Source organism: Tursiops truncatus, chromosome 7 (genome assembly GCF_011762595.2).
Source record: "Tursiops truncatus isolate mTurTru1 chromosome 7, mTurTru1.mat.Y, whole genome shotgun sequence".
NCBI lineage: Eukaryota > Metazoa > Chordata > Mammalia > Artiodactyla > Delphinidae > Tursiops > Tursiops truncatus.
Genome location: NC_047040.1, coordinates 4,155,457 through 4,170,468, shown reverse-complemented (window position 1 = coordinate 4,170,468; position 15,012 = coordinate 4,155,457). Strand labels below are relative to the sequence as shown.

Below are 15,012 nucleotides of genomic sequence, written 5' to 3'. Positions count from 1 at the left end.
CTTGCAGTGAGTATATTCCTGGCCTGTGCATCACCAAGTAAACCCACTTTACTAGTAGTTTGAAAGCGCGCTCTCAGAATGGCCGCTTCTGCTGTGCCCTCACCAGCTCTACCTGGGCCACAGGAGCAGTGGGGGCTTCAGCAGCTGAGCCTCGGCGGGAGCTCAGAGAAGGACCTGGTGCCCCAACGCTGCCCTGACCAGCTCCACCTCTGATGGGACCGATGAGCATAGAGAGCTACTTGCCAACATAAAGGTCGACCCGGACCAGGATCCAAGTCTCACCTGTGAATTTGGGGGCTGCTATCCTATAGGAAAGCACCTCGTGCATTTCAGCTCCCCTGCTGGCCCACAGTGGATAGCCTCCTGCAGCCCCCAGGCCTCAGATCCAACCTCCTGCAGGAAAGGTCCCCCTTCTCAGAGGGCTTTATGCCTGAGAGTTTTGAAACCTGGGTTATAACTTACTTTAAATATCTACTTGATACACACATATGTTCTCAGGTCCATATGTGCCTTGCCTTGTTCCAAATAGGATTCGGGTCAGATAATAATAATGTGGGTAGTGGGATAACGGCATAACCATAGGTGAGACACCAAGATCAAGCAGAAATAAGAGCAGAATGGCAAAGTGAAATCAGAGAAAATTATGACCCAAATACAGGTTCCTGAGAATAGAAAAGGGTTGCAATTTGCTCTGTGCTTTCTGGTGGCCTAAATTCAGACAGAAACGTACTTAGCACGTAGCCAGTGTGAAGTGGGGCGCTGATTGCACCCCAAGCTCAGCTCCACAATAGGCGTATCAGAAGCAATTCAACTGAATTTCTCTTTTGAGGCCCCATCTTGGGTCAGTTCAGAGATGCCCAACTCCCCCATCCCTGTCGGCATCTGCTGAGATGTCCTCTTGCCTGCTTGGTCCTCATGCAGGGCTCCTTCTGACAGCCCTGTTCAAGGGTCTCTTTCTGCCGTCCCATACCTCTCTGGACCACGGCGTACTCGGGTACTCGGGGGGCTGCCCCTGGCTCTTTTCTGCATTTCTGCCTTCTCTGAAGCCCAGGAGAATCACCAGCTGCTTCCTCCTGCGCTGAGGTGCAGAGGGAGGGAGGCTGAACTGAATCTAGACGCATCATGTGGATTTTTCGTCTCCCTGCAGGGCTCAGCACACAGTGTCGCAGACCCTACAGGTCTCCGGGATGCAGGCTCCATCTGTGGGATGCTCCAGTGACTAAGGTCTCTCTGGTCCTTCCAGAAATCCCCTTCTTTGCCCTGCCTGGGGCTTGAAGACTTGCTTATACAGACTCAAAAGCCTTCCCTTTGATCTCTGGCTATAACATCCTTCTCGGGAGCAGTGGTACTGGATGGTGTCACTGCAGATGTGATGACAGAGGCCCAGGTCAAGGGTACAGAATACCCATGGGGGTATCATCAGTTAACATTTTAAACAATTTCTGCCCACCTCGCGGATGTGGACCTGGGGTGGGCAGAGGTCATGTGCCAGGTTTGGGGTACGAGGTGGGCGTTGGTGGGGAAGAAGGGCTGGGCAGAAGACCCTGGCCCTCCTCAAACACAGAGGCCAGAGTCTCAATTCTGCCATGCGAGGCCCATTCTTCTGGCGTCCTTTGTGATGGAAAGATCTTTGAAAATGCCAGCCTCGTCAGATAGTAATAACACTGTTAGTCATTTGGACCCCATGTGGATGGCGGGAGCTCCAGCGTAGGGTGGGGTCTGGGCTGGGGAGGAAAGCAGCCATCAGCTCCACGACAGGCCCTGGCTGGAGCCCGAGATGGGGAAGCTTTTCCGCACCCCTCCCTCCCGCCTGGCACTGTGCTCCGAATGGCAGCGACCAGCGGGACCACCGCAAGCCACCCTGACGGCAGGCTGTTGTCAGTCAGGGATAAATGCTTTCCACTTGGTTCAACGTATGAGCAATTTACTGGCTTCCCAGAAAGTGAAGAAGAAAAATAATGCCACTGAAAACCCCAGATGGAAAATCCTGTGGGCATAAAACGCTTCGCTGGCCGACGGACTTTAGTCCTCGCAGGAGCCTGGCAGCAAACTGGGATGAGACCCCGTGCGTGTTTGTGTTCAGATCTCTGACGGAGCAGCGAGGAATTTTAACTCACTCGCAGCTGGCCTTTTCTCAGGGTCTCCCCAGGAGACAACAGCTCAGGGATGTGACCCAACATTTCAGGAATGTGGAAATTCTGCCTTTGCTGGGCTCCTCCTGTGAGGACACTGACCCCCAACCAGGGGTCCAGGAGACATTCCATCTAAGGTAAGCCCAGTATCACAGAATTTGGGGACACACATGAATCTGCCCTGAATGGGGTGAGTGGGTTGGCTGATTAGTGCAGGAAGGTCCGCAGAGCTCCTTTCTGGAAGGACCAGGCTTCAGTCTTAAGCTCCAGGGTGACACTCTGTGTGGATACAAGCCCCTGAGATTTCATCTCTCCAGAGCAATGGTTTTCGGTGAGCTAAATGTTTGAAAAGGTCCAGTCAGCATTAAAAAACACTTTACTCCTCTTTGCCTGTGGTCTTGGACCCTCCAAGGAAAGCTCCTTTATACCCCTGATGGTGCACGTACAAGCAGTGCCTGCCAGGATCCTAAAATATCCAGGGACATTTCACATGGAATGATGCTCGTTTAGGCAAAAGGGCTCGTAGGAAATTAGATTACTTATTGTAGGCACTTTGTATTTGCAGCAATTTTTAAAATTTTTTTATTTTTTGCTTTCTGAGTGACTGATGGTGGCCTGACATTTCTGTAAAATACTAAGAGTTTACTTCCCTAGAGCCGGCTCTCATGCACTCACACACACACACACACGCACATGCGCACACACACACACACACGTGGGTTCGTTACCATACGGGGTCACTAACACACGCATCACGGACACGGCTTCAACGGTCGTGTCTAGGGTGGCCTAGCCGTTGTCTGGGCCACAGCACTGAGGTCTGCCTTCGGGAAGTGAGGGCCTCTGCTGGAGTGGGGACAGCTGAGCGTGAGGCCCAAAGAGCCCTCAATACTACCGTCCTGGGGAATCTTTGGGAATTCGCAGTTTCCTCATGCATAAAGTCGGATGATAATAGTACCTGCTGCACAAGGTTCCTGTGATGACCCAGTTCCACAGCCTCTACAAGGTGCTCGCCAGCAGCCCCGGGGCACACAGAGCACGTGCTCAGGTCCAGGGCTGCTCTGTCCACAGCCTCGGGGCACAGTCTGCATTTTCTTTGCAAGAAACAATGCACTCCAGAGAAATACTGGGAGAGAATATCTACCTGCGGGCAGTGACTGAAAGAGTGAGGCACATCTGCCACAACCGGGCCATTATGTCCCTGGGGGACATCGGGCAGTATCTGGAGACATTTTTGGTTGTCTCCCCTGGGGTGGGGATGCTCCCATCATCTGGTGGGTGGAGGCCAGGGAAGCTGCAGAGCATCCTACAATGAACTGACGGCCCCCAGCAAAGAATTACTGGCCCCAGATGCCGGTAGAGCTGAGACTGAGGGACCCTGGTCTCGGACTAGCCAACCACTAGACACACGAATTCTGGCTGCTATGCAATGACTTCCTATGATCCGCTCGGAGCAGGGCCCTTTGGCAGTCCCGGGGCTGGGGGTATATCCTAGGGGGGCCTCCGAGCCCTCAGCTTCCCTTTTCTTGCCCCTCAACTCTGCAGAAGGTTGCGAGCTGACAGGCAAGGGCAAGACGTACCTTCAATCCTCGTGCAGGGTTCAGACCAAGAGCCTCATGGTGCCTGAAGAGATTTCACTTCCGCAAATCTGGTTAAGAGCTAAAGACATGCTTGTAAAAAAGGCACACACCAATTAAACTTCAGTCAACATTTGAAGCGCCCTTGGGAGGTTTCACCTTCCAATTTAATATTTACACCATTTAGTTTTAAAGGCCCCAGAAAGAACAGTGTTAGTGACAGGGCTGCTTGAGGAGACCGGGGTGACAGATTCAGTTCTGCCTCTCGATAGCTCTGTGATGCTGGCAAAAGTTCTTCCACGAACCTCAGTTTTCTCACCCTTAAAATGACTCCTCCAGGACTTCCCTGGCAGTCCAGTGGTTAACACTCTGTGCTTCCAGTACAGGGGGAGAGGGTTCGATCCCTGGTCGGGGAACTAAGATCCTGCAAGTTGCGTGGTGAGGCCACAAAAAAAAAAAAAAAAAAAAAGACTTCTCCACCTCCATTAAAGGGTTCTTGCAAAGATCAAAGGAGCAGTTAGGCCAGTAAGTACTGTTGAGCGACGGGTTAAAAGGGTGAACGCTGCAAGATGCTGGGAAGCCACCCAAAGAATCCCTGAACATTCCCCAAGCTTTTTGCATGATTCATTTCACGCTGCCCCAGTGCTTAACTACGGTGCAGCCTGGTGTGTCTTCAATATCATACCCCGAGAGCAGCCTGTACCTTCCGGGCTTGTTTTAAGTCTACAAATGAGTTTATGGTCACCCGTACATCGTACAGTTGGTCACTGTACACACGTCCTTGTCTAGATTTCTCAGGTTCGTGCTTCCCAAGGACTGAGATAATTGGCGATAGCGGGAGGGCTCTTCATGGGAGGGCCTGGTTATCTGTAGGGTGTGTGAAGAGTGATGGGTGATTTGGGGGTTTTTCTTATTTTCCGAAGCTTCATTTCTGTTGCCTTTTCATATGCTTATTCACTCAGACCTTTCCATGTGGGATTCAGAAGGGCTGCCAGTCAAGTCGTTTCTCCCGATGGGCTGGGGAAGAAAAGAACGGGGCTGGGGGTGGCTTCATCAGCCATTTGTTAGCATATAATGTTCAGAAGCAGCAGAATGGAAAAATCTGAATTTCCATAGTTATTTCCGGAACTAAACTGATTAAAATCCTTTCCTAGGTAGGTCGGAATCTTCCCTTTAACCGTGTTTAGAAGAAAAGGCCGAGAGAGTCATTGTGGCGAGGGCATTAAATCTGCTTGGGTGACTCAGAATGTGTGTTGGCACGGTGGCATGTCACGGGGCGAGTCACAAACCCGGCGAGTCGGTGGCCGCGGTGTGCCTGAAAGGGACCCGGGCCTCACGATACCACGCTGAATTTGCTTCCTTTTAGCCTTTCACAGCAAAGTGTTTGAAGCTGAGCTTTTCATTCCTTTTGGCGAGGCTGTGATCAATAGGAAGAAGGCATTAAAGGTTCCCCCACCGTTGCCTTTCTCAGGGTCGTGGTTAGAAGTGAGGATTGTGTTTTAGGCTGTGTGCTAATGAGAATTTGAATTTTGTGCGGAGCTGGAGTGTCAATGAAAAATCGCCCGTTGCCCAGCTGTGCAGCCCGTGATTATCTTTCCCTGTGATTTATTCCACACTGGCTCCCCTTAATTTATTCATCCATCCGTGCATGTGTTCATTCAGCCAGGGTCGGAGAAGCCTTACTGAGCGCCCACTGTGTGCCAGGCTCTGTGCTTGTCTTTAACATGTCAGAGACAGATGTGGCTTTGGTTTTTCTTATTTTGTTTTTAATTTTTAAAAATTAAAAAAAACTTTCTTTGGCTGTGCCACGTGGCATGTGGGATCTTAGTTCCCTGACCAGGGATCAAACTCACGCCCCCTGCATTGGAAGCGTGGAGTCTTAACCGCTGGCCCACCAGGGAAGTCCCAGTTTTTCGTTTTTTCTATGCTCCCAGCCTGGAAGGGGGCTTGGACAGTGAGATGCAGAGAAACTGTTATGGGCAGGATGCTGAGAAGATTCCCGGTGGCCTCTTCTGGAGATGCTGAGAAACTGTTATGGGCAGGATGCTGAGAAGATTCCTGGTGGCCACTTCTGGAGATGCTCAGAGCCAAGAGGGGGAAGTGAACCTTTCTAGGAAGAATCAGGGAACGTTTACAAAGAGGGGTCCTCCCTTCCCAGCCTGAGGGACCCCAGGGGGCAGGCCCAGGGGACGGATGTGGGCTGGCAGTCCCCAGGACGGTTTCTGGAATGGCGTCACTGTTAGAAGTAAATGCTTTCAGGAGAAGTGAAGGCATCTGAGGTGTGCAGAAGTAATCAACACTGATGTCATTAATCACTGCGTGATCGGAGCCCATTTCTAGGTGAGAAGCCAAAGTCATCATGGCCACCCACACCCAGAGAACAGAAGATGAAGCTTCAAGACAAGGATGTGGGCAGCCGACAGAGGCTTCGGGGAATGGGTGTTCAGCTCTCTCGGCTGTAGGATGGACCACTAGACCTGTGTTTCTAGAAGGAATGGGCGGTTCTCAGAGAGCCTGGACTCCCGTCCTGCTCGGCAGCCCTGCTGCAGGCTGATTGCAGCTGGAGGGTCTCTGGAGGTTCACGGAGAAGGGCACGGAGGCCACTTTTAAAGCTGGGCTCCCAGGATTTCCGTCACATTCTCTCCCCATCACACACAGGATCTGTAAGCTAAGTGGAACCTCATGCTCTTGCCCTTGGTCTCTGGGGTTCCTGGTCTGTAAGATGGCTGGGGATGCCCCGGAGGGCATGTGGCCACTGCCTGGGCATGTGGGAGTATAGGGGCTTCAGGCAGGGAGGACTCCAGGTACAAGTTACACTCCTAGGCAAAGACCCTTTCCCAATAAGGCCCCATTCACAGGCTCCCGTTGGCAGTGTCTTTTGCGGGGACACTGGTCAACCCACTGCGGGGACGCTCCTGCCCATGGATGGGATGGGGTTCCCAGCCCAGCCCTGCATGCGTGGGACCTGGCACAGACTGGGCTCCAGCCAAGCCCTTCTCCCCCTGTTTGCCTGCTGGTTGGTATTGGTTTCTGTCTTTCACATTAGGATTTTTCTCAAATAGTTACTGATCTTTGGTGATCCAGCCACCGTTCACAGTGAGACGCTGAAAGTCCGACTGACTGTGCGTTGAGGGGCCCTGAGGCCAGCGAACCCTGGGGAAGAACTAGCTGACGGGGCCGGGATGCTTCACCTCGGCGCCCTGAGGGTGAGTGGCTGTGGGCCTTTCTTCTCAGGCTGGTCTCTTTCTCCAGATCTTCCTCCTTCGGTGTGGGAAGTGTAACCCTGATGCGTGGCATCCTGGAAAGGAAACAAGGGAAGGGGGTTAGCGAGTCTCACCATCTGGGGGGACAGTTTTGCTTAACTGCCCTATTTTTAGTCCTTCCTCCTGTACCCACTGTCTGCTGGGCCTGAGTTCCCAAAGCCCAGACTCCGATTTCCCGGACTCCGATTCAGTTTCCCCATAGGACACACTCTTCTGTCTGGATTGGGACGGGTGGTCTTCTGAATGTGAAGTAGGGGCGGGATATGGGGAGGGTCTAAGATCACATGTCTTCAGTTGCATCCAGTGGCATCTTGGTAAATGTTTAACAACTACCTTCTGGAAGGAAAAAACAGCCCTGATTTCTATTGTCTCTTGATTCCTGTGGTGTAAATATTCCCATCATGGTCCATTTCAAGCTACCATGTGACGTCACTGAAGGCAGATTCGGGAAGAGATGCTTGTAGCATATTCTTCACATAGACACAAGTGACCGGGGTCCCCTCAAGAGCAGACGGTGGCAAAATGTGATAGAAGAATTAGGAAGTGATGCATCCTGAGAGTTTTATCTCTGTTGATTTTTTTTTTTTTTTTTTTTTTTTTGTGGCCTCTCCCGTTGCGGAGCACAGGCTCCGGACGTGCAGGCTCAGCAGCCATGGCTCATGGGCCCAGCTGCTCCGCGGCATGTGGGATCTTCCCGGACTGGGGCACGAACCCGTGTCCCCCGCATCAACAGGCGGACTCTCAACCACTGTGCCACCAGGGAAGCCCTTTATCTTTGTTTTTAATAAAATACTTTAAATTCTAAGTTTATATAATTTAAGTTTTGTTAATCGCCATGTTTAAAAGCTGACTCACAGACATCTTGGAAATGTAGCAATTGGTTCTTGCAAACTGTATGTTACGCACCACACCACTGGGCCACATCACCCTCTCATTGGCACCTGGTAGCTCAGATTTCTAAGGCTTTTTGGAATCTGTGGCATAAATAGGTTTGTTTCTTACTGGTGTCTCCCTCTGCAAGCCTTCTGATTTCGTTGCAGTTTTAGAAGATGGAAAGTAGAAGGTGAGTGAGTAGTCAAGGTGAACACATTTATATATTGATATATATGTGTATATCCACATACACACACGTGTATATGTGTATTTATATTTCTTTTTATTTTCTCTATTGCCCTTGTAGTGAGGTTTTGGGAAGGTGTGCCAGTTATTCCTTGTTACAGTTTATAGTTCTTTACATTAAACCTTCCCTGTTCAAATTCCTTCTCCTGATTGGGCCCTGACTGAGATGGGGCGGTGCCGGGTGAGTCAGTGCAGTCGACCTGCTGTGTCACACGGGAAGTTCAAGTTCAAGCAAGCTAGCTGTCTTAGGGTTTTGTCTTCCCTCACGGTCTGCAGCCACACTGTCATTCTCCCACCAGGGCCGTCACCTCAGTTTAAGCCCTTTCTAGCTTCATTTGTTGGTTTATCTCTGTCCCTCCAACTCACCCTTCACACATATGACAGAGTCATCCTTCCAAATGTTCTGCATGGAACATCTGTCCAAATGTTCTACAAGCTACACTTCGGGGGACTCCTGGTCCCCAGCTTCTGGCCACTCTGGGCCATGGGATGGGCCCAGCAGGAGGGTGGGCACATGGGAGGAGCCAGGCTGTCCCTTCCTCCCTGTCTCTGCTTTGGTCAGTGTCTCTGGCAGTGGTTACATCGTCTCTGTGATCCTAATTCCCACTTGTGGTGCCTGGACACAGAGCCTCTCCTGCTGGGTGGCCTTGGCCTCTGCTTGGGTACCACCTCCGCTCCGTTCCCTGCTAGATGCTCATCTCCAGGGGGCCTCGTGGTCTTTGAATGGCTCTTCAGCACGGTCAACAGGGTCACACACCGTTCACCAAGGTCTCTATGCCCTTGAAAGGCATGATTGCTCTATCGGGGTCTCTCCTGAGAGAGTGTTTTCCAAGATATTCAACTCAAAGCCATGGGCTCCTTGTTCCTGGACGGACTCTGAATCAATGAATCCTGTCCTTGAACTTGACAAAGTCTCCTGCCCTTGGCAGGGAGAAGGTGGGGACATTCTTGATTCCCACCCATCACGCCCACTCCCTTGCAGTTGATCTTTTTCTTTTCTGTTTTCTTTTTAGCAAATTCCAATACTCGACACTAGCATGGGTAAAACTCCACCTTATTTCTACTACTGCCCACGTAGAATCCTGAAACCCAGAATATCCCCTCTCTAGCACTCAGGGCTTAACCTCCTGCCTGATGGTGACCAAAGGCCCTGGTGCTGGCGGAAGGACCAGCTCTGCAGGGTGACCACTAACAAGCGGGCTGGAGAAGGATACACAGCCCAGCAGCTGAGGAGGGTGAGTGACTCACAGGTGTGGAATTCCAAGGGTCAGGCCACGAGTGGTCAGTGAGTAATTAGGTGTGGTCACTGGTAGTCTGCCTGGAGGCTGACTTAATCAACTCATCATTTCTGGACCGCCCAGGCTCAGCTGACTGTGGGGACCTTGCACATTTATCTTCCTGGTTTGAGTCCCCATTGGGTGAAACAAATCATGAGGAGACCAGCCTCGTCATCACCCTCATTTGTGACCAAACCCCAAAGCCCCGGGCTCTTTGATCGCAAGTTACAAACTCTGCTTCTCAGATGCCAGACTCTGGGGTTCAGGCCAGCACTTGTTTTATAGAGAAGAAACAGACACAAGGAGGGCAAGTGTCTTAGCTGAGGTTGGGGAATTGTCCCTGGGGGAGTGGATTTCAGGTGAGTTATGCTCCAGGCAACAATGGCTGGTGGGAGGGCACAAATACAACCGTGGGGATGAGGGATGAATGGATACCCAGCACTCTGTGTCCTGGCAGCGTTTCTCCAGGAGTCCCCAGCCCAACTGGAGTCCTGGTTCTCCTTGAGAAAGGAGCATCTTGGAAAGATGCTAAAAAGAATTTACTAACAAGAAAACAGAAAAGAAAAAGATCAACTGCAAGGGAGTGGGCGTGATGGGTGGGAATCAAGAATGTCCCCACCTTCTCCCTGCCAAGGGCAGGAGACTTTGTCAAGTTCAAGGACAGGATTCATTGATTCAGAGTCTGGCCGGGAACAAGGAGCCCGTGGCTTTGAGTTGAATATCTTGGAAAACACTGTCTCAGGAGAGACCCCGATAGAGCAATCATGCCTTTCGAGGGCTGGAAAAGATGGCTGTAACTTTACAGGTGGGAAAGTTACTTTCCGTTAGTGGCTTGCAGTGAAATTGTGAGATTGCTCTAAGATTGCACTAAAATTGTGAGATTGTGCTGAGACCCAACTGCTAAATTAGTAGCTTTCCCTTTGGGAAGCCGGGGGAGGAGACGGTCTCCTCTGTGAATGTTTATTCACCCTTGGCTTGCACAATATGCAGGCAAGTCTTCTAGTGCATTTCCACCCATCCTGGGAAATGTGTTCCACATTCGCTGGAAAAATCAAGTCGGAAGAGACATCTGAGAAGTGCATGGACCGACCCATCACTTGAGGAAGAGCCTGAGCTTGTGGATTAGAACTGATCCACGTGCACCTCTAGTAACGGGAGAGGCAATTAGACCTGTTTCCACATCCCCTAAGGCGAGCGTGAGTGGCCAGGGGATGTGCGTGGGGCAGGTGGGCCTGGCTGCCTCGAATCTTGTGCTGAAACCATCGTGTAGGACAGAGGGACCCGCAAAAACAGGGCTGTCCGACTCCTGTGGAATCCGGTCCCACTGAGTTGTGATACAGTAGATCCAGAAGCAATAGCACCCTGGGCTGGGTGGCCCCGCAGTGAGTGAGAGCCGGGCCAGACAGGACTCTACGGCTCTTATGAACCTCACGTGGTTAAGCCTGGCTGCACAAAAGAATCTGAAAATCAGTTGAACAATCACGTTTAATAAGAGACCATATCTCAGCCTCAAATTAAGTTCAGGGCTGTTGAAAATGCATCAAAATCTTGCTTAGCTCAGCAAGTACTTCCCTGTGTAGAAAACTCAGGAATTTATTAATGATACTTTGCATCATGAATTATTTTACCTCCCTACCCCTACCATCAAGGTGCTTTGGGGGTTTTAAATGGCAGACGACCCAGAAAGGGGTGTGGGCGGCAACTCAGGTACAAGGGGAAACAAACAGCATGTGAAGGGATTGCCAAATGTTGGAGCTTCGGGGCCTAGCAGGTCTGGGTTTTACTCTCCATTAGTCTCTGTGTGACTTTGGGAAAGTTACACATCTCAGAGTTTTGGTTTTGATGACTATAACATGGGGATGCAGGTGGTATCTTTTTCACGGGCTTGTTTTGAGGATTCATCCAGAGAAAGTGTATTCACTGTAAGGCATAACGTTTGATAAATGTATACACTCAAGACAGGTTTGGTGTGGTCACAGAAGTTATGGTCCCTCTGGGCTCCTGCATCACTTAGACCTGGCTTCCTTTGTGTCCCGTGTCCCCAGCTAGACGTGAGCGCCCTGAACCAGGAGCCAGGTCGTCTCTGCACACCCGCCGCCCAGCGCTGTGCTTCGCTCTTTGCTAGTTGCTCAGTGCAGAGCTGTTGAATAAACAGATGAATGAACAGAAGAAGGAGAGTCAGAGCTTTTACCACTAAGCCCCAAGCTCTTCACGCTACAATCTGCTGCCTTTAGAGAGATGCCATGACAACAAACAGTGAAAGCAGGAACACGATTGGTTTAAACCCATTCGACAATGGTGTCCTGTGCCATGGCCTCTAGATACATTCAGAAATGATAACCAAGGGGGCCTGGAGGCTACGACGCCCCGCCTTAGCAGGCAGCCCTGGACTTGGTCTCCTACAGCAGTGGTCCTCAACCTTTTTGGCACCAGGGACCAGTTTCGTGGAAGACAATTTTTCCATGGACGGGGTGGGGGATGGTTTAGGGGGTAAGGCGAGCGACGGGGAGCGGCAGATAAAGCTTTGCTCGCTCACCTGACGCTCACCTCCTGCTGTGCGGCCCGATTCCTAACGGGCCTCAGACCAGTATCAGTCCGAGGCCCGGGGGGTGGGGAACCCTGTTTCTACAGGATCCAGTGGTTTCCTGCTCAGAGACCTGAAAACTAAGATACTAAACAATCTATGGATTTTCTTTTTCTGTCTTTAAATTTTTTATTTATTTGTTTTTGGCTGCGTTGGGTCTTCGCTGCTGCGTGAGGGCTTTCCCCAGTTGCGGCAAGTGGGGGCTACTCTTCGTTGCAGTGCGTGGGCTTCTCACTGCGGTGGCCTCTCCCGTTGCGGAGCACAGGCTCTAGGCGTGTGGGCCTCAGTAGCTGTGGCACGTGGGCTCAGCAGTTGTGGCACACGGGCTCAGCTGCTCCGTGGCATGTGGGATCCTCCCAGACTAGGGCCCAAACCCATGTCCCCTGCATTGGCAGACAGATTCCCAACCACTGCGCCACCAGGGAAGTCCCTGGTGAAATACCTCCATGTGCTTCAACTTATAAAGGCCCACACAATGAATAAAAACATGGTTTATAATGAGAAAGAGTATAAAAAATGTATATAGACGTATAACTGAATCACTTTACTGTACAGCAGAAACTAACCCAACATTATAAATCAACTATACTTTAATTAAAAAAAACAAAAACAAAAACAAAAAAACCTCCTGTGTTCTTGGTGCACAAAACCAGGAGCTCCTGGCAGTTTTGTTCAAGCTTTGGGTGCTTTGACAGCTCCAGCAATGGTGCCACGGGAGCAGCCCACTGAAGACGGTGGATTGGGCGGTGACCAGGTCCCGAGCAGAGCCCTGTGCAGTCTCAGGTTTGAGAGGGAACGAGAGGGAGGGAGCTCCCATCTAGATGCTAAACGCTGGGCTGAGCCCTTCCCAAATGTCTTCATCTCACGGCATCCTGATTGAGTGTGATTATCATCCCTGCTTCATGTATAAAGGAAACCACACAAGGCATATAAGGGGAGGAAGCCTGACTTTGAACCTAGGACTGGCTGGTTTTGAGGCCACTGCCTCCAGCTGCCGCCAAGAAAAGGAATCAGTCCAGGCAGACTCGCACAGGGACCCGGGGGGCTTTCTGGGACGGTCAGCCCAGCTGCTTAGAGCAAACCCCAGCGCTGCCGCAAACCCAAACCCAATTTGCAAAAGAATTCTGTTTCCTCTTCCCTCTTTGCTGAGCTATGGGGTTAGGCGTAAGTCCTTGAGTCTTTGGTTTCAAGAGCAGATATACCTGATGATATATAGATTTATTTTACAGAATTTCCCAAAGTCAGAAGTTATCTGCAGGCCAAGCAGGATTGCAGCCCAGGAGGACTACCTGAAAATAGGAAATCAGGCCTTTGGGGTTCCAGTCAAAGGGAGCGAAGGATGAAGGGGTGGGTTTAAAACTAAGCAAAGGAAAGTGCACTGATTTTTACTTCGTGGTTTGTTTTCCCCATCTTTCCTTTCTGAGAGCTGGGTCGGGTCTTCTAAGATCACTTGCAGGTTATTCAACTGACCATTCTTTTTCCTGGAAGTTCATAAAAATAATATCGACCTCATGTGGCTAGAAAGCTCAAACTTAAAAGCCAGACCCCTGCCATGTAGGGAGGGTGGGCTGTGAAGACTGGACACCCTAACCACATGGCTTGTTTTTGGTGAAAAGTCCTGAAATATCTGAAACGGGAGATTGTCTTAGAGAGGGCCAATCAGAGGCCCTGAGGCTTTGTGAAGGTTTTGTATCGAGAGGTGGCCAACTATCTCCTGCTTTCCAATCACGAATCAGAACTTCCTTCAACAGATGGCTGTTTCCATGGGGAGTTATTGGCTTCTGTGCAGGGCCTACTTTCGGTTACTTGATCTACAAAATGCCCATAGATCTGAAGGCTCAGCGGAGTGTGTGTTTGCTGCGCTTCTCACTCAATCATATTCCAAGGGAAGGGCAGCTGGGGAGGCCCCTCCTGCCCCTTTGTACCTCCAGGGTCTCATGCCAAGCCTGGCAACGCAGTAGGCCTAAGAGATGCTCGTTGACTTAATAAGCGATTGCGTGAATACAGGAGATGACTGCTCTTTTGGCAACACTCCCCTCAGTGAGGGAACCGGCAGTCAGAGCGGACCCACTTGGATTTTAATGCAGCTCCAAGAAGCTGTGGCCAAGGCCGAGGAGCTAATGATTGCTGGGGTCAGGCTTGGCTTTGGGTCAGATGAAGTGTGCTTCACCCCACCCTGGGTTGTGTTTCTCTGAATATCCCTGACTTCAGGACAGGCCAAATGCCACCAACAGACTAGTCTTCCTGGATCCCGCCAACTCAGATCTGTGAGCCAGGATCTCAGCCAGCCAGACTTTTATTCCGGATTTCCCTGGGAAGGACCACCAAGCTCACAGCCCAGCTCTGGAAGCGAGTACTGCCCATCCCCCACGGCTGGCTTCCTCCAGCCAAACATTCGCTGCTTTCTTTCTGGTTCATAGATGGCAACATCAGACATACCTAAATTCAAAGTCTTGCTCTGGACAAGTGACTCAGCCTTTCTGAGCCTTCGTTCTCGCCTCTAGAATACGGATTCCATACTAACGTCCATCTCAAAGTGTGTGGTGAGAGTCAATTGAGACAGTTCTGTAATGACCCTTACTACACACATAATGGGGAAGAACACATCTGACTCCATGCTGGGTCTATTTCTTTTACTTTAACCCCTGTGCTCTGTTGCCTGGGCCTAGTCGTGCTGGCTCCGCACCTTTTGTAAAAGAATGTTGCCTAGAGCCTGAAATATGCAGGATAGGCTGTTCTCAAGGCTCTGACCTTCAAGGGTGTAACACTTTTACATTCATATAGATGTACAAAGTTGCAGAACAGAGAATAACATTCGTCTTGTTGGAGGTTTACAGGAACCTGACCTGACCTAGGTGGACTGCGGCAAGAACAAAGGATGCCGACACCAAGAAGTTTGAAACCACAAACCACGCCCCTTCCTCACCTTGCCTTTAAAAGTTCATACTAAATACAAAAGTGCTTTGCTGAAACCTTTCAGGGAGTTCAGGCTTTTTCGGGCATGACCCACCCGTCTCCTTGCAGGGCCCTGCAATAGATCTTTTTCTGCTCCGAACTCTG

The 15,012-nt window shown here is 50.7% G+C and overlaps 1 long non-coding RNA gene across 1 annotated transcript; it reads left to right on the top strand.

The window, feature by feature from the left end:
- The first annotated feature begins 702 nt into the window (after window positions 1-702).
- On the top strand, window positions 703-7,772 carry LOC117313018 (uncharacterized). The gene is made up of 3 exons (XR_004527505.2): window positions 703-2,269; window positions 6,772-6,915; window positions 7,599-7,772. It is a non-coding gene; the product is annotated as an uncharacterized lncRNA (long non-coding RNA).
- Window positions 7,773-15,012: the final 7,240 nt, after the last annotated feature.